This window comes from Anastrepha ludens, chromosome 6, assembly GCF_028408465.1.
Source record: "Anastrepha ludens isolate Willacy chromosome 6, idAnaLude1.1, whole genome shotgun sequence".
Taxonomy (NCBI): Eukaryota; Metazoa; Arthropoda; class Insecta; order Diptera; family Tephritidae; genus Anastrepha; species Anastrepha ludens.
The window spans coordinates 24,796,790-24,816,836 of NC_071502.1; the positions used below are offsets into that span (position 1 = coordinate 24,796,790).

At 36.5% G+C, this 20,047-nt stretch overlaps 2 pseudogenes; both read right to left on the reverse strand.

The window, feature by feature from the left end:
• Nucleotides 1-5,537: 5,537 nt before the first annotated feature.
• On the reverse strand, nucleotides 5,538-7,792 carry LOC128867649 (coenzyme Q-binding protein COQ10, mitochondrial-like; annotated as a pseudogene).
• A 9,639-nt stretch (nucleotides 7,793-17,431) lies between these two features.
• LOC128867681 (coenzyme Q-binding protein COQ10, mitochondrial-like) lies at nucleotides 17,432-19,684 on the reverse strand (annotated as a pseudogene).
• Between the last annotated feature and the right edge of the window lie 363 nt (nucleotides 19,685-20,047).

The window sequence follows — 20,047 nt, forward strand, 5'->3', positions numbered from 1 at the left end:
ACGTTAAACTATCGTCAGTAAACCGACTTACAGACTTACTTTTTTACTTGTAAGAATTTGCAAGTGAGAGAAACAGTTAAACGCAAAGTAAAAATAAACACGAATTAAAATTTTTCGAATTGAGACAAAATTCTAAATTTAAATTAAAAAAATTGATTAAAATGGAGTATCTAATTTAGATATCCTATATTAAATAGGAATCGGTCAATCATGTAGAGGCATGCACTTCTGAACCACAGCTTCCAGTCACCGCTGCTGCAGTTTGCGAAATGCAAATCGAAAGCATTGAAGATATCTTTGGTGTTTTATGCTTGCACTTCTTGGTTATTAACTAATTTGGCAATATATGTATGTATATCATATACTTGCATACATGCATATACAGCAGCAAGGAAAATATATAGAAAGCTATGATTGCCACAACAATTCAATTGAAAATTTAATGTTCTTCATCTGACATCGTTGATGAAATAGAATAAATTATTATGGACGAAATAAATCATGTGGTGCTAGGGTCGTTATTTTGCATTATATTTGCTTTACTTTTTAATTTTTTTTTTTTTTACTTTTTGTGACTTCTTCCCGTCAACAATTTAATAAGGTGAGCTTGCAAATTTTTACTGCTTTGCGTTCATTTAATTTTTTTTTATTTTTCTCTTTGAGAGCGAATTCTCGGAAATTAAGGGGGAACGCCACTGTTTGGGGCCAAAAAATAGTCGATTTTTGTGATTTTTTTTTTTTTGTAAGTAGGAAAGATTATTCGAGGACCGAACAAAAGGCAATTTATTATATCGCACCCTAAATACAAAAGGGGCACAACTCTAAATTTTCCACACTCGAGCTTGACTTGTTTACAGTAGCACAGAAACCAAACTATGTGATATATCACGCTGAAATTTGCCATGTAAGCTTATAACAGTCCTACCAAAAAACAAAAAAATTATTTTTGCCATATGTCATCCGCGGACCGTTTTATTGATACCGTCTCGTTCATATTTGAGCAGAACGTACATTTTGAGTTGTGACCCTTTTGTATTTAGGGTGCGATATACTAGCAAACCCGGCCCCCTTCGCTGGGCACACTAAAATAGAATAGATATGGTTTAGAACAGAAAATATATGATTTTCATATTATTTATTTCTTTATTCTTCATTCAAGCGCTTTGGCATAAACAATATTTTTTGTTTTTCTATTTGTTTTTGAGTAAATATAAAATATAAATTGAAAATCAGGAAAAAAGAAGATTGTTTTTAAATTTCAAATCAACGCATATGAATAAACAATCGTCTTTTTTCCTGATCATCCATGAATTTTTCGTTTCAATTTATATGTTTTATTAAGCATTGGAGCTTTTTTAACCATTATCCATTTATATTTTTCAAAAAAAAAAACGAAACCAAATTTTTTTTCCACGAACACATAATTTCATTCGGATTTCACATTAAATTCTCAAATTTCGTAAGAAATTACTCACTGTTCCAAAATCCACTCCAAAAAAATTCACAAACAATTTTTACATGTTGCACTTACGTTTTTTCCTTATGGCATCCAAATCAGAAAGAAATATTGACACATTGTAACTCACACTGTCAATTTGACAGTTCAGTTCCGCCCCAAGCGTTAAAACAGTAAGCGACATTATGGCTGGTTCAAAAGAGCGCTGTACCCGTTGCCAGTGCTCCGAATTACAACCAAACTTTACGAAACCCATTTTCAATACTTACTTAACAATGTGTGTAAGTTTGGTTTAATTCGGTTCAAAGACACGGCGGGTCCACGTTTTGGCATATATTTCGAGACCCTAGTCATCAATAGGTATGAAAATTACCCCGTATTAAAGCACTTATCAACAGCTTTCATTTGATATCCATATTGTACAAACAAATTCTAGGGTCCACGTTTTGGTCTCTATCTCGAGACCCTAGTCACGGAGCGGATGGAAATACTCTGAACTAAAGCATTCACCAACAGCTTCCATTTGATGCCCATATTGTACATACACATCCGAAGGTTACCCGGGTCCACGTTTTGACCTATATCCCGAGACCCTATCTACCAATAGGTATCCAAACTATACGGAAACCATCAATACCTCCTTAACAATGTGTGTAAGTTTGGTTTAATTCGGTGCAAAGACACGGCGGGTCCACATTTTGGCATATATTTCCAGACCCTAGTCATCAATAGGTATGAAAATTACCCCGTATTAAAGCACTTATCAACAGCTTTCATTTGATACCCATATTGTACATACACAACCAAAGGTTACCCGGGTCCACGTGTTGACCTATATCTCGAGACCCCAGTCACGGAGCGGCATAAAAAATACTCTGTACTAAAGCATTCACTAGCAGCTTCCATTTGATACCCATATTGTACATACACATCCGAAGGTTACCCGGGTCCACGTTTTGACCTATATCTCGAGCCCTATTTCCAAAATAAAATATAATCCATGTTACTCGTGGATGATGTAGCTTTCGAATGGTGAAAGAATTTTTAAAATCGGTCAAGTAGTTTTTGAGCCTATTCATTACAAACAAACAAAGTTTTCCTCTTTATAATATTAGTATAGATTACGTCCTGATCTTTCGCCGGCGTTGAAGTGGTGGTGGGGTGCACGCTTCAGCTACTAAGTGAAACTTGGTCCTTTGACTACATACAGTTTATAACCTAAATGCTCCCTACGCTATCTGTAGAAAATGATTGTCTGCAACTACCGCGTGATACGAGCAAGCCTTCTGAATGTGGCTTACAAGGCCGTATCGACGATATACTACTGTGGGCAAAAAGTAAGGTGAATTTATTTGTTAAGCTTCGCGGGATTAAAATTTCGCTCTAGTTATTTTTTTCATGAGTTGGCAGCGCTGTTAATAACATCTGAGCCAACTTTCACGTGAATGTCAATATTAGTAATATATTTACGCTTGCCAGAGTGCATTTTTCGATTTTTACAATGTCTGATTTGATTGAGCAGAGAAGTGCCATCAAATTTTGTTTGCGGAATGAAATTTCGGCTACGAATAAACAATCGTCTTTTTTCCTGATCATCCATGAATTTTTCGTTTCAATTTATATGTTTTATTAAGCATTGGAGCTTTTTTAACCATTATCCATTTATATTTTCAAAAAAAAAAAAACCTAAAAAAAAAATTTTTTCCACGAACACATAATTTCATTCGGATTTCACATTAAATTCTCAAATTTCGTAAGAAATTACTCACTGTTCCAAAATCCACTCCAAAAAAATTCACAAACAATTTTTACATGTTGCACTTACGTTTTTTCCTTATGGCATCCAAATCAGAAAGAAATATTGACACATTGTAACTCACACTGTCAATTTGACAGTTCAGTTCCGCCCCAAGCGTTAAAACAGTAAGCGACATTATGGCTGGTTCAAAAGAACGCTGTACCCGTTGCCAGTGCTCCGAATTACAACCAAACTTTACGAAACCCATTTTCAATACTTACTTAAAAATGTGCGTAAGTTTGGTTTAATTCGGTGCAAAGACACGGGGGGTCCACGTTTTGGCATATATTTCGAGACCCTAGTCATCAACAGGTATGAAAATTACCCCGTATTAAAGCACTTATCAAAAGCTTTCATTTGATACCCATATTGTACATACACAACCAAAGGTTACCCGGGTCCACGTGTTGACCTATATCTCGAGACCCCAGTCACGGAGCGGCATGAAAAATACTCTGTACTAAAGCATTCACCAACAGCTTCAATTTGATATCCATATTGTACAAACACATTCTAGGGTCCACGTTTTGGTCTCTATCTCGAGACCCTAGTCACGGAGCGGATGGAAATACTCTGAACTAAATCATTCACCGACAGCTTCCATTTGATACCCATATTGTACATACACATCCGAAGGTTACCGGGTCCACGTTTTGACCTATATCTCGAGACCCTATCTACCAATAGGTATCCAAACTATACGGAAACCATCTTCAATACCTCCTTAACAATGTGTGTAATTTGGTTTAATTCGGTGCAAAGACACGGCGGGTCCACGTTTTGGCATATATTTCCAGACCCTAGTCATCAATAGGTATGAAAATTACCCCGTATTAAAGCACTTATCAACAGCTTTCATTTGATACCCATATTGTACATACACAACCAAAGGTTACCCGGGTCCACGTGTTGACCTATATCTCGAGACCCGTCACGGAGCGGCATAAAAAATACTCTGTACTAAAGCATTCACCAACAGCTTCAATTTGATATCCATATTGTACAAACACATTCTAGGGTCCACGTTTTGGTCTCTATCTCGAGACCCTAGTCACGGAGCGGCATGAAAAATACTCTGGACTAAAGCATTCACCAGCAGCTTCCATTTGATACCCATATTGTACATACACATCCGAAGGTTACCCGGGTCCACGTTTTGACCTATATCTCGAGCCCTATTTCCAAAATAAAATATAATCCATGTTACTCGTGGATGATGTAGCTTTCGAATGGTGAAAGAATCGCTCCAGTAGTTTTTGAGCCTATTCATTACAAACAAACAAAGTTTTCCTCTTTATAATATTAATATAGATGTATTAAACTATGTTAACGTAAACTTTTATTAAAAAATATTGAAAATTTACAAATTTATGTAATTAAACGTAACGAGTTAAAAACAAACGATTATTAAAAAATATTGAAAATTGACAAATTTTTTTTTTTTTTTTAGAATAATTCGCAAGCTCGTCCAGCAAGACCCATATCGACTAAGAAAATAAACTTCGATACTGAATGAAAAAGTTCTGTCTGAATGTGTTTCATTAGAACAACCAACTGTCTTTCAAATCGCAATAACGGTAGTTAAGTATTGCACGTTCATAGCTTTAATAGTTTACCGATAAGAAAGTTAACCCTTAACGACCGCTACATCCCTGGTTTGTTGACCACATAAAATTATAAATCAAGTAAATATATTGAATTAATATCAAAATAAATCAGATTAATGTTTAGTTAAAGTTTTCATTCTTATAAACGTTTCAGAATTTCACCTCTAATTTCCCCGGCGTCTTATTGGCGAGTATTACAAAAAAGCTCTCGGCCGTTAAGAGTTAATATCATCCATCCACTCATACATTTTACCCAGGAACTTAAAAAAGCACGGTTGTTATACCACAAAAAGGAACTGTAACAGTTTGGTTATTATTTCTTGTTTTAAAATGTTTATTTACAATAGACTTAACCACTAATTTAATAAATTTGTTATATTTGAGTAATTTTGTTTGAAAAAGATACACACCTCAGCTCTGGGTACTGTCGGTGAGGCTTTTTTTTTCTTGTTTGCTTATGATTACCATGTAAAGCTATGTACAAAATAGTGTGATCTCGTGTGAACTATAAGTAAAAATATACTTATGTATGTATGCACTTATGTACAAATGTATGTATAAGTTTAACAATGATATTTTTGCAATATATAATAATAATATATAATATAATATATAATATAATAATAAAAGTATATAAATAAAAATAATCAATCACACAAAAGTACTTGAATACGGAGTTATTTATGTTTAACTTGTTCATTGCGTCTTGGTCAAGATCTTCGCCATAATATAAGCGATTTAATTGAAGGTGGTCCATATCGTCGTTCAGCTTCCGCCACAAAAGCATGGTCCATTTGATCGCAAATTAAATCGAAAAAAATATTTGCAATATTGCTGTGTATCAGCGATTTGAATTCGAAAGCTACTTTGAAATCCACAACACAAGATTGTGGAATATCCTTCAGACCGGGACTAAATCGCCAATTGTTACGCAAATAATAGGCCTATTTATAAGTTCGTGCGGTTTTACAACAGATGGCGTAACTTGATTATTATTCCATCGATCCACATTTCCAAACATTCATTGGAGAGCTACTGTCGTAAGGCACAAACGTCAGTATAAGTTTTTTATTTGAAGCGTAAACAACAATATTTTTACCACACTTGAAAATGTCGAATTTCGTTCCAAATAATGTGTTTTTGCGGGGAATTCTTCTTCATTATTTTAATATGAAGAAAAAAACAGCCGAAAGTCATCGTATCTTGGTGGAAGTTTATGGTGAGCATGCTCTATCTGAGCGAACGTGCCAGAAGTGGTTTGCACGCTTTAAAAGTGGTGATTTTGGCTTGGAAGACGAAGAACGCGAGGGTGCGCCGCCAAAGTTCATGGATACCGAATTGGAGGAATTGCTCGATCAAGATCCGGCTCAAACGCAAGAAGAGGTTGCAAAAACTTTGGGAGTTGATCAATCTACCATTTCCAAACGTTTAAAAGCCATGGGAATGATCCGAAAGGTAGGCCATTGGGTGCCGTATGAATTGAAGCCAAGAGACGTTGAACGCCGTTTTATGGCATGCGAACAACTGCTTCAACGGCACAAAAGAAAGGGTTTTTTGCATCGAACTGTGACTGGCGATGAAAAGTGGGTCCATTACGACAATCCAAAACGTCGGGCAACGTATGGATACCCTGGCCATGCTTCAACATCGACGTCGGCGCAGAATATTCATGGCCTGAAGGTTATGCTGTGTATCTGGTGGGACCAGCTGGGTGTTGTGTATTATGAGCTACTGAAACCGAATGAAACGATTACGGGGGATGTCTACCGACGACAATTGATGCGTTTGAGCCGAGCACTGCGAGAAAAACGGCCGCAATACGCCGATAGACACGACAAAGTTATTTTGCAACATGACAATGCTCGGCCACATGTTGCACAAGTGGTCAAAACATACTTAGAAACGCTCAAATGGGATGTCCTACCCCACCCGCCGTATAGTCCAGACCTTGCGCCATCCGATTACTATCTCTTCCGATCGATGCAACATGGCCTGGCTGACCAGCACTTCCGTAATTACGATGAAGTCAAAAAATGGATCGATTCGTGGATTGCGGCAAAACCGACCGAATTTTTCACAAAGGGAATCCGTGAATTGCCAGAAAGATGGGAAAAAGTAGTAGTAAGCGATGGACAATATTTTGAATATTAAATTTGTAACCATTTTACGTCAATAAAGTTTCAAATTTCGAAAAAAAACCGCACGAACTTATTCATAGTCCTATTAGTTGAATAATCTTCCATCTGTGCATACAGATTTTACCAGCACAGGATTTTGAAGCGAAACGTTTGATGTATAACTTTCGTTCAGCGGTGGGAAACCGACAATTAAGTCAGCCTTGAAGCCGTCATTACGCTTACTGTGTACGAGTGATTTCTTCACGTATGGGACAAACTTATAATAGTTCGATACGTCGGCGACCACATCATACATTTCTTGCATCGAGTATCTGCAAATTTGCGAAACGCCAACTTAAGTGAGTAATAGCGGATGCAATACACATTTGCACGCCTACCCAATTAACTCCTTTTTGGCATATTCCCGATTCTTGTTTGTAAGATCACTAAAAGTGAAGAAGTCTCGTTGAGGACAGTTCACGTTTCTGCCGGCAGCTGTGCTACAAAGAGAAGTAAACAAACTTGAAAAAATTAAGTTGCGAATTGCGATTTCCATATCGAGTTCATGTAGACACATTCGAACTGGTACGATATGCTTTGGTAGGGGGGTTGTATAATTTTCATTGAAATTAGATTTTTGTATGAAATAAGTAATACTTACAATTGTGTGTAGGTGCAACCGATAAGTTGCCTATTTGCCAGCAACAATTTTGCGTTCTTGAACATTACGCCACAAAAAATTCCACAGCTACGTGTGAACGATCTGCCCATCTGGAATTCACTATTTACACTATTGAAACAATAACACACGAATTGTTTTTTTTTTTTTGTGCTTTGAAAATTTATTATTATTTAAAATTTTTATTTTCGTGTTCTCCGTATTCAAGTCAAGTTACAACTGAGCATAATTCAATAATGAATCATGACAACTGATTCCACTTTTTTCAATGAGGTTATGATGTCAGTGAAGGAAATATTTCTGCCGGTTTCACAGTAGTTTCTGTGAAGTGAATTTTAAAGCGTGTATATGTAAAATATCTTATAACTCAAGAACGGGCTCACCTATCCAAACCAAATTTTTAGGCTTTGTTTGGACTATTCAGTAGATGGTTTGTGTTTTGAAATTTTAAGAATCGGATACCAGGGTCTCGAGAAATAGGCCAAAACGTGAACCCGGGTAACCCTAGGATGTGTTTGTACAATATGGGTAGCAAATGGAAGCGGTTGATGATTTCTATAGTATAGAGTATTTTTCATACCGTTCCGTGACTAGGGTCTGGAGATATAATCCAAAACGTGGACCCGGGTAACCCTAGGATGTGTTTGTACAATATGGGTAGCAAATGGAAGCTGCTGATGATTCTATAGTATAGAGTGTTTTTGATGCCGCTCCGTGACTAGGGTCTCGAGATATCGGCCAAAATGTGGACCCCGATAACTTAAGGATGTGTTCGTACAATATGGGTAGCAAATGGGAGCTGTTGATAAATGCTAATGAAAAGAGGACTTTTCTTTTCGCTAGGTAACTAAGGACTCCAGATATAGACCAATTGGGAACTCGCCTTCAGGTTAAGAGATTGCATTGCATTCTTATGTACTACAACCAGTTATAATGTTTTAAGCGGCGGGCGGTCCCTTCTTCTCTGTCTGTGGCATTTACCGAAGCGTATTTGTTGAGGTGGGTAACACGTGTTAGCCCGCAATGTGTGACCTGCCCATCTCAATCTGTTGATCATGATTGTGGTTATCACAGATGGGATATAGCTTTTAAAAAATTAGAAATTTTCAATGTGGGCAGTATATTAACAAATGTAAGTGGCGTTCCTCAAACAGTCGGTTCTATGTTACCGGAACAACCGGACTTACTATATGTAGTATATCTGGTCAAGGACTGTCACTCCAGCAGCATGTCCGTGTCCAGCACTGATGCATAAGAGGGGCAAACACCAGTGTAAACATATTTTACCAGAGGAAAAAAGGGCTCCATAAAATAGGACAAACACTAAAATTTGTTGAGGAATTTGGGCTCAGAGAAATACTTTTAATCCATGAAAAAGGCACAATACATCTTTCAGGTCGTAGTGCTAAGTGCTCTTATAATAATAAAAAAAAAATACATTTAAAACTAGTTACCTAAAAGAGTTTTGAGCCAATTTCGAAACAAATTTACCACAGTAATACGGGTTTTAAAATTAGAGCATAAAATTATTGTTGCCTATTTTTTCATAAGAAGAAGAAGAGAGCCGGCTCCAAACAGCTGTTTTCTAAATCACTATTTTCATATTACCAGATATGATTTAGTTGTTAAATAATACCCAAAATGTCCACGGCGAAAACGCATGGAGGCACACTATGGTAATACAACGTGGAATAAGCGAACACAGCCTCCGGAAGACTGGTCTAAGCCATTACCTGAGTGGTTGGCGAAGAAGTATGAGAATACTTATTTGGAGTTGAAACAAATGGAATTGGATGGACGAAGAACACCTGAAGTGATTGAAAAATCATTTTGTGCGATAATGTAGATCAAAAAGTTTAGACACTACTGAAATGAGACATTTTGAGACCTTTTTTATTAAATATCTCGAAAACTAAGCGAAATATCAAAAAATTTTACTTACACATATGTACATACACACAACATATATACATATATCCGCATATATAAATACATATATAAGTTCACAAATTTAAATTTGCTTATGCCATCCTTCTGTGTGCCTGGTAATAAAGCATTTTCTATACATACATATATATACGTATATCTTTTTTCTTCTTCTTTTTGGTGTCGCTTTTTCGTTTCATCGAGTCTCAAATCACTCCCAACGATTCTAAAGAAGTTTTCACTTCAAAATGTCCCATTTTAAAAATAAAGTACTTTCTTTTTTTGATTCTTCATGCAAACTAAATTATATTTTCGTATTATTATATAGTATTATTATGTGTTATTTTATTATTAAAATATAATCATATATTTTTTCGACTAAATCACTGGCACGCATATTTATTGAAATCGGTAAACTGTATAACAGAAATTTGTACGGCAATAAGAGCAGAGTTTTGTGCTTATTTTAAATAAAATATTATAAGGCAGTCAAAAGGTCTGTTCATGAAGCAAATAAATTGTAAAAATTGTAACAAATTAACAAGTTTTGGTGTTCATGTATCCAAAACAATTGCAAAGTAAGGGAGAGTGAGAGAGCAAAATAACATTTCAATTTGAGGGGAAGTAGCAAGTTTTTACTGTATACATTTTGACGTGATAACGTCTTATAATTCGATTTAGCCGGCTGGTCGTTACCTTGCATGAACTGCAAGCGAAAGCGCGGAACGAACGACATAGAGCACAATCGGCCCCCGCATTCGGCAACGTTCGACATCTGCACACCTACTTGAGTGAACATATGTATATATGTATGTATATGCGCATATGTACATATATAAATTCGCATATTTGTATTTGCATATGCCTTCTTCCCGTGTGCATGGTAATGAATCATTTCTCTGTTGCGAATAGGACGATGATAGGAAAAATAGGAAATGAAAGGGAGTGTTTCGAGTGTAAAGTGTCTTGAAAAAGGCAAATCGATGATGTTGCCTCTTAGTGTTTTTGACTTATTAACGTCTGATGCACAATCGAAATTGAACATATCTTTCATGAATTTGAGAAATGTTTCGTCAACTTTCATGTTTGTGTAAATTTAACTTGACCTATTCCATTGCGATTCCATTTACCTCCTCCTCTATATCCCTACAAAATATCTATCAAACAAATAAAATTAAAATTTTGTTTTGAAAATTGCAACCAGTACATCAGTATTTTCTTATGACGTTCTCACGTTAAACTATCGTCATTAAACCGACTTACAGACTTACTTTTTTACTTGTAAGAATTTGCAAGTGAGAGAAACAGTTAAACGCAAAGTAAAAATAAACACGAATTAAAATTTTTCGAATTGAGATAAAATTCTAAATTTAAATTAAAAAAATTGATTAAAATGGAGTATCTAATTTAGATATCCTATATTAAATAGGAATCGGTCAATCATGTAGAGGCATGCACTTCTGAACCACAGCTTCCAGTCACCGCTGCTGCAGTTTGCGAAATGCAAATCGAAAGCATTGAAGATATCTTTGGTGTTTTATGCTTGCACTTCTTGGTTATTAACTAATTTGGCAATATATGTATGTATATCATATACTTGCATAGGGGGCGTCCATAAATTACGTGAGATGTTTAAGGGGGGGAGGGGGTCGAGCCAAATCTCATCTAATCTTACGTTGGAGAGAGGGGGGGGGGGTCTCGGCAAATATCACGCAATTTTTTTCTGATTGAAACAAAAAAATTGTACATGCTTAAGATTTAATCTCAAACGTAATCGTAGTATGATTAAGATCATTCACTAATTCGTTCAAAAGAAAATAATTTCATTCATACTTCGACGTTATACATTACTACTGTCAAACCACCATATTTGTTTTATACCAAATAGCTCAATTTAATCTGAATTTGCGGTACAGTGTAGCCCGTCGGTTGTTTTCGCGCCACTATGAGCCGAACGCCCTATCACTCAGGTTGACGTTTGACAATTCCGGACTTTAAAGAACATGACGGAAAATCATTTGCTCCATTTCTAATACGCGTACCGATTCAACCGCTGAATGCCTGCATCAGCACGCCTATTGATCTCTATTGCCCAAGTATACGTGATGATTTAGAGAAAATATGCTGCAGTACATGCGGTATTTACTTCGCATCTATCACAAGACCTGCAGAGCACAGGAGAGCAGCTCACATTGCACCAGCTAAGCAAGCGCGTATGTTCCGCAAAGTGCGACCCTCACGGATTGTCACAAGACGAGCTAATGAGTTACTGTGCGCAAGCGTCAACGGCTTAGAGTGGCTAGATTAGAACGAAGTTGAAGGAGCACATGATTTTACTGAAAATCATATGGACATGTTGGTCCCAATAGTCTCTCTTGAAACCGCGCATGATTCTCCATGGACTGAATTAGAGTAGATATTCTTTTTTTAATCGCAGTAGTTACGATTTAAGTCTTCTATTGATACATTTTGATTACACTTATAACTCTCAGCAATATTGATTACTAGTCTTAACTAGTCGTAAATAAAAGCACGAAGCAATTTTTTTTTCTTTTTACAATAACAATCCAACGCGTTTACATAAGAAACCCACATTTTGAAAAATCTCACGTGAGATTGGGGGATGGGGGAGGGGGTTGAATAAAATCTCACGATACCTCACGTAATTTATGGACGCCCCCATACATGCATATACAGCAGCAAGGAAAATATATAGAAAGCTATGATTGCCACAACAATTCAATTGAAAATTTAATGTTCTTCATCTGACATCGTTGATGAAATAGAATAAATTATTATGGACGAAATAAATCATGTGGTGCTAGGGTCGTTATTTTGCATTATATTTGCTTTACTTTTTAATTTTTTTTTTTTTTACTTTTTGTGACTTCTTCCCGTCAACAATTTAATAAGGTGAGCTTGCAAATTTTTACTGCTTTGCGTTCAGTTAATTTTTTTTATTTTTCTCTTTGAGAGCGAATTCTCGGAAATTAAGGGGGAACCCCACTGTTTGGGGCCAAAAAATAGTCGATTTTTGTGATTTTTTTTTTTTTTGTAAGTAGGAAAGATTATTCGAGGACCGAACAAAAGGCAATTTATTATATCGCACCCTAAATACAAAAGGGGCACAACTCTAAATTTTCCACACTCGAGCTTGACTTGTTTACAGTAGCACAGAAACCAAACTATGTGATATATCACGCTGAAATTTGCCATGTAAGCTTATAACAGTCCTACCAAAAAACAAAAAAATTATTTTTGCCATATGTCATCCGCGGACCGTTTTATTGATACCGTCTCGTTCATATTTGAGCAGAACGTACATTTTGAGTTGTGACCCTTTTGTATTTAGGGTGCGATATACTAGCAAACCCGGCCCCCTTCGCTGGGCACACTAAAATAGAATAGATATGGTTTAGAACAGAAAATATATGATTTTCATATTATTTATTTCTTTATTCTTCATTCAAGCGCTTTGGCATAAACAATATTTTTTGTTTTTCTATTTGTTTTTGAGTAAATATAAAATATAAATTGAAAATCAGGAAAAAAGAAGATTGTTTTTAAATTTCAAATCAACGCATATGAATAAACAATCGTCTTTTTTCCTGATCATCCATGAATTTTTCGTTTCAATTTATATGTTTTATTAAGCATTGGAGCTTTTTTAACCATTATCCATTTATATTTTTCAAAAAAAAAAACGAAACCAAATTTTTTTTCCACGAACACATAATTTCATTCGGATTTCACATTAAATTCTCAAATTTCGTAAGAAATTACTCACTGTTCCAAAATCCACTCCAAAAAAATTCACAAACAATTTTTACATGTTGCACTTACGTTTTTTCCTTATGGCATCCAAATCAGAAAGAAATATTGACACATTGTAACTCACACTGTCAATTTGACAGTTCAGTTCCGCCCCAAGCGTTAAAACAGTAAGCGACATTATGGCTGGTTCAAAAGAGCGCTGTACCCGTTGCCAGTGCTCCGAATTACAACCAAACTTTACGAAACCCATTTTCAATACTTACTTAACAATGTGTGTAAGTTTGGTTTAATTCGGTTCAAAGACACGGCGGGTCCACGTTTTGGCATATATTTCGAGACCCTAGTCATCAATAGGTATGAAAATTACCCCGTATTAAAGCACTTATCAACAGCTTTCATTTGATATCCATATTGTACAAACACATTCTAGGGTCCACGTTTTGGTCTCTATCTCGAGACCCTAGTCACGGAGCGGATGGAAATACTCTGAACTAAAGCATTCACCAACAGCTTCCATTTGATGCCCATATTGTACATACACATCCGAAGGTTACCCGGGTCCACGTTTTGACCTATATCCCGAGACCCTATCTACCAATAGGTATCCAAACTATACGGAAACCATCAATACCTCCTTAACAATGTGTGTAAGTTTGGTTTAATTCGGTGCAAAGACACGGCGGGTCCACATTTTGGCATATATTTCCAGACCCTAGTCATCAATAGGTATGAAAATTACCCCGTATTAAAGCACTTATCAACAGCTTTCATTTGATACCCATATTGTACATACACAACCAAAGGTTACCCGGGTCCACGTGTTGACCTATATCTCGAGACCCCAGTCACGGAGCGGCATAAAAAATACTCTGTACTAAAGCATTCACTAGCAGCTTCCATTTGATACCCATATTGTACATACACATCCGAAGGTTACCCGGGTCCACGTTTTGACCTATATCTCGAGCCCTATTTCCAAAATAAAATATAATCCATGTTACTCGTGGATGATGTAGCTTTCGAATGGTGAAAGAATTTTTAAAATCGGTCCAGTAGTTTTTGAGCCTATTCATTACAAACAAACAAAGTTTTCCTCTTTATAATATTAGTATAGATTACGTCCTGATCTTTCGCCGGCGTTGAAGTGGTGGTGGGGTGCACGCTTCAGCTACTAAGTGAAACTTGGTCCTTTGACTACATACAGTTTATAACCTAAATGCTCCCTACGCTATCTGTAGAAAATGATTGTCTGCAACTACCGCGTGATACGAGCAAGCCTTCTGAATGTGGCTTACAAGGCCGTATCGACGATATACTACTGTGGGCAAAAAGTAAGGTGAATTTATTTGTTAAGCTTCGCGGGATTAAAATTTCGCTCTAGTTATTTTTTTCATGAGTTGGCAGCGCTGTTAATAACATCTGAGCCAACTTTCACGTGAATGTCAATATTAGTAATATATTTACGCTTGCCAGAGTGCATTTTTCGATTTTTACAATGTCTGATTTGATTGAGCAGAGAAGTGCCATCAAATTTTGTTTGCGGAATGAAATTTCGGCTACGAATAAACAATCGTCTTTTTTCCTGATCATCCATGAATTTTTCGTTTCAATTTATATGTTTTATTAAGCATTGGAGCTTTTTTAACCATTATCCATTTATATTTTCAAAAAAAAAAAAACTAAAAAAAAAATTTTTTCCACGAACACATAATTTCATTCGGATTTCACATTAAATTCTCAAATTTCGTAAGAAATTACTCACTGTTCCAAAATCCACTCCAAAAAAATTCACAAACAATTTTTACATGTTGCACTTACGTTTTTTCCTTATGGCATCCAAATCAGAAAGAAATATTGACACATTGTAACTCACACTGTCAATTTGACAGTTCAGTTCCGCCCCAAGCGTTAAAACAGTAAGCGACATTATGGCTGGTTCAAAAGAACGCTGTACCCGTTGCCAGTGCTCCGAATTACAACCAAACTTTACGAAACCCATTTTCAATACTTACTTAAAAATGTGCGTAAGTTTGGTTTAATTCGGTGCAAAGACACGGGGGGTCCACGTTTTGGCATATATTTCGAGACCCTAGTCATCAACAGGTATGAAAATTACCCCGTATTAAAGCACTTATCAAAAGCTTTCATTTGATACCCATATTGTACATACACAACCAAAGGTTACCCGGGTCCACGTGTTGACCTATATCTCGAGACCCCAGTCACGGAGCGGCATGAAAAATACTCTGTACTAAAGCATTCACCAACAGCTTCAATTTGATATCCATATTGTACAAACACATTCTAGGGTCCACGTTTTGGTCTCTATCTCGAGACCCTAGTCACGGAGCGGATGGAAATACTCTGAACTAAATCATTCACCGACAGCTTCCATTTGATACCCATATTGTACATACACATCCGAAGGTTACCGGGTCCACGTTTTGACCTATATCTCGAGACCCTATCTACCAATAGGTATCCAAACTATACGGAAACCATCTTCAATACCTCCTTAACAATGTGTGTAATTTGGTTTAATTCGGTGCAAAGACACGGCGGGTCCACGTTTTGGCATATATTTCCAGACCCTAGTCATCAATAGGTATGAAAATTACCCCGTATTAAAGCACTTATCAACAGCTTTCATTTGATACCCATATTGTACATACACAACCAAAGGTTACCCGGGTCCACGTGTTGACCTATATCTCGAGACCCGTCACGGAGCGGCATAAAAAATACTCTGTACTAAAGCATTCACCAACAGCTTCAATTTGATATCCATATTGTACAAACACATTCTAGGGTCCACGTTTTGGTCTCTATCTCGAGACCCTAGTCACGGAGCGGCATGAAAAATACTCTGGACTAAAGCATTCACCAGCAGCTTCCATTTGATACCCATATTGTACATACACATCCGAAGGTTACCCGGGTCCACGTTTTGACCTATATCTCGAGCCCTATTTCCAAAATAAAATATAATCCATGTTACTCGTGGATGATGTAGCTTTCGAATGGTGAAAGAATCGCTCCAGTAGTTTTTGAGCCTATTCATTACAAACAAACAAAGTTTTCCTCTTTATAATATTAATATAGATGTATTAAACTATGTTAACGTAAACTTTTATTAAAAAATATTGAAAATTTACAAATTTATGTAATTAAACGTAACGAGTTAAAAACAAACGATTATTAAAAAATATTGAAAATTGACAAATTTTTTTTTTTTTTTTAGAATAATTCGCAAGCTCGTCCAGCAAGACCCATATCGACTAAGAAAATAAACTTCGATACTGAATGAAAAAGTTCTGTCTGAATGTGTTTCATTAGAACAACCAACTGTCTTTCAAATCGCAATAACGGTAGTTAAGTATTGCACGTTCATAGCTTTAATAGTTTACCGATAAGAAAGTTAACCCTTAACGACCGCTACATCCCTGGTTTGTTGACCACATAAAATTATAAATCAAGTAAATATATTGAATTAATATCAAAATAAATCAGATTAATGTTTAGTTAAAGTTTTCATTCTTATAAACGTTTCAGAATTTCACCTCTAATTTCCCCGGCGTCTTATTGGCGAGTATTACAAAAAAGCTCTCGGCCGTTAAGAGTTAATATCATCCATCCACTCATACATTTTACCCAGGAACTTAAAAAAGCACGGTTGTTATACCACAAAAAGGAACTGTAACAGTTTGGTTATTATTTCTTGTTTTAAAATGTTTATTTACAATAGACTTAACCACTAATTTAATAAATTTGTTATATTTGAGTAATTTTGTTTGAAAAAGATACACACCTCAGCTCTGGGTACTGTCGGTGAGGCTTTTTTTTTCTTGTTTGCTTATGATTACCATGTAAAGCTATGTACAAAATAGTGTGATCTCGTGTGAACTATAAGTAAAAATATACTTATGTATGTATGCACTTATGTACAAATGTATGTATAAGTTTAACAATGATATTTTTGCAATATATAATAATAATATATAATATAATATATAATATAATAATAAAAGTATATAAATAAAAATAATCAATCACACAAAAGTACTTGAATACGGAGTTATTTATGTTTAACTTGTTCATTGCGTCTTGGTCAAGATCTTCGCCATAATATAAGCGATTTAATTGAAGGTGGTCCATATCGTCGTTCAGCTTCCGCCACAAAAGCATGGTCCATTTGATCGCAAATTAAATCGAAAAAAATATTTGCAATATTGCTGTGTATCAGCGATTTGAATTCGAAAGCTACTTTGAAATCCACAACACAAGATTGTGGAATATCCTTCAGACCGGGACTAAATCGCCAATTGTTACGCAAATAATAGGCCTATTTATAAGTTCGTGCGGTTTTACAACAGATGGCGTAACTTGATTATTATTCCATCGATCCACATTTCCAAACATTCATTGGAGAGCTACTGTCGTAAGGCACAAACGTCAGTATAAGTTTTTTATTTGAAGCGTAAACAACAATATTTTTACCACACTTGAAAATGTCGAATTTCGTTCCAAATAATGTGTTTTTGCGGGGAATTCTTCTTCATTATTTTAATATGAAGAAAAAAACAGCCGAAAGTCATCGTATCTTGGTGGAAGTTTATGGTGAGCATGCTCTATCTGAGCGAACGTGCCAGAAGTGGTTTGCACGCTTTAAAAGTGGTGATTTTGGCTTGGAAGACGAAGAACGCGAGGGTGCGCCGCCAAAGTTCATGGATACCGAATTGGAGGAATTGCTCGATCAAGATCCGGCTCAAACGCAAGAAGAGGTTGCAAAAACTTTGGGAGTTGATCAATCTACCATTTCCAAACGTTTAAAAGCCATGGGAATGATCCGAAAGGTAGGCCATTGGGTGCCGTATGAATTGAAGCCAAGAGACGTTGAACGCCGTTTTATGGCATGCGAACAACTGCTTCAACGGCACAAAAGAAAGGGTTTTTTGCATCGAACTGTGACTGGCGATGAAAAGTGGGTCCATTACGACAATCCAAAACGTCGGGCAACGTATGGATACCCTGGCCATGCTTCAACATCGACGTCGGCGCAGAATATTCATGGCCTGAAGGTTATGCTGTGTATCTGGTGGGACCAGCTGGGTGTTGTGTATTATGAGCTACTGAAACCGAATGAAACGATTACGGGGGATGTCTACCGACGACAATTGATGCGTTTGAGCCGAGCACTGCGAGAAAAACGGCCGCAATACGCCGATAGACACGACAAAGTTATTTTGCAACATGACAATGCTCGGCCACATGTTGCACAAGTGGTCAAAACATACTTAGAAACGCTCAAATGGGATGTCCTACCCCACCCGCCGTATAGTCCAGACCTTGCGCCATCCGATTACTATCTCTTCCGATCGATGCAACATGGCCTGGCTGACCAGCACTTCCGTAATTACGATGAAGTCAAAAAATGGATCGATTCGTGGATTGCGGCAAAACCGACCGAATTTTTCACAAAGGGAATCCGTGAATTGCCAGAAAGATGGGAAAAAGTAGTAGTAAGCGATGGACAATATTTTGAATATTAAATTTGTAACCATTTTACGTCAATAAAGTTTCAAATTTCGAAAAAAAACCGCACGAACTTATTCATAGTCCTATTAGTTGAATAATCTTCCATCTGTGCATACAGATTTTACCAGCACAGGATTTTGAAGCGAAACGTTTGATGTATAACTTTCGTTCAGCGGTGGGAAACCGACAATTAAGTCAGCCTTGAAGCCGTCATTACGCTTACTGTGTACGAGTGATTTCTTCACGTATGGGACAAACTTATAATAGTTCGATACGTCGGCGACCACATCATACATTTCTTGCATCGAGTATCTGCAAATTTGCGAAACGCCAACTTAAGTGAGTAATAGCGGATGCAATACACATTTGCACGCCTACCCAATTAACTCCTTTTTGGCATATTCCCGATTCTTGTTTGTAAGATCACTAAAAGTGAAGAAGTCTCGTTGAGGACAGTTCACGTTTCTGCCGGCAGCTGTGCTACAAAGAGAAGTAAACAAACTTGAAAAAATTAAGTTGCGAATTGCGATTTCCATATCGAGTTCATGTAGACACATTCGAACTGGTACGATATGCTTTGGTAGGGGTTATATAATTTTCATTGAAATTAGATTTTTGTATGAAATAAGTAATACTTACAATTGTGTGTAGGTGCAACCGATAAGTTGCCTATTTGCCAGCAACAATTTTGCGTTCTTGAACATTACGCCACAAAAAATTCCACAGCTACGTGTGAACGATCTGCCCATCTGGAATTCACTATTTACACTATTGAAACAATAACACACGAATTGTTTTTTTTTTTTTGTGCTTTGAAAATTTATTATTATTTAAAATTTTTATTTTCGTGTTCTCCGTATTCAAGTCAAGTTACAACTGAGCATAATTCAATAATGAATCATGACAACTGATTCCACTTTTTTCAATGAGGTTATGATGTCAGTGAAGGAAATATTTCTGCCGGTTTCACAGTAGTTTCTGTGAAGTGAATTTTAAAGCGTGTATATGTAAAATATCTTATAACTCAAGAACGGGCTCACCTATCCAAACCAAATTTTTAGGCTTTGTTTGGACTATTCAGTAGATGGTTTGTGTTTTGAAATTTTAAGAATCGGATACCAGGGTCTCGAGAAATAGGCCAAAACGTGAACCCGG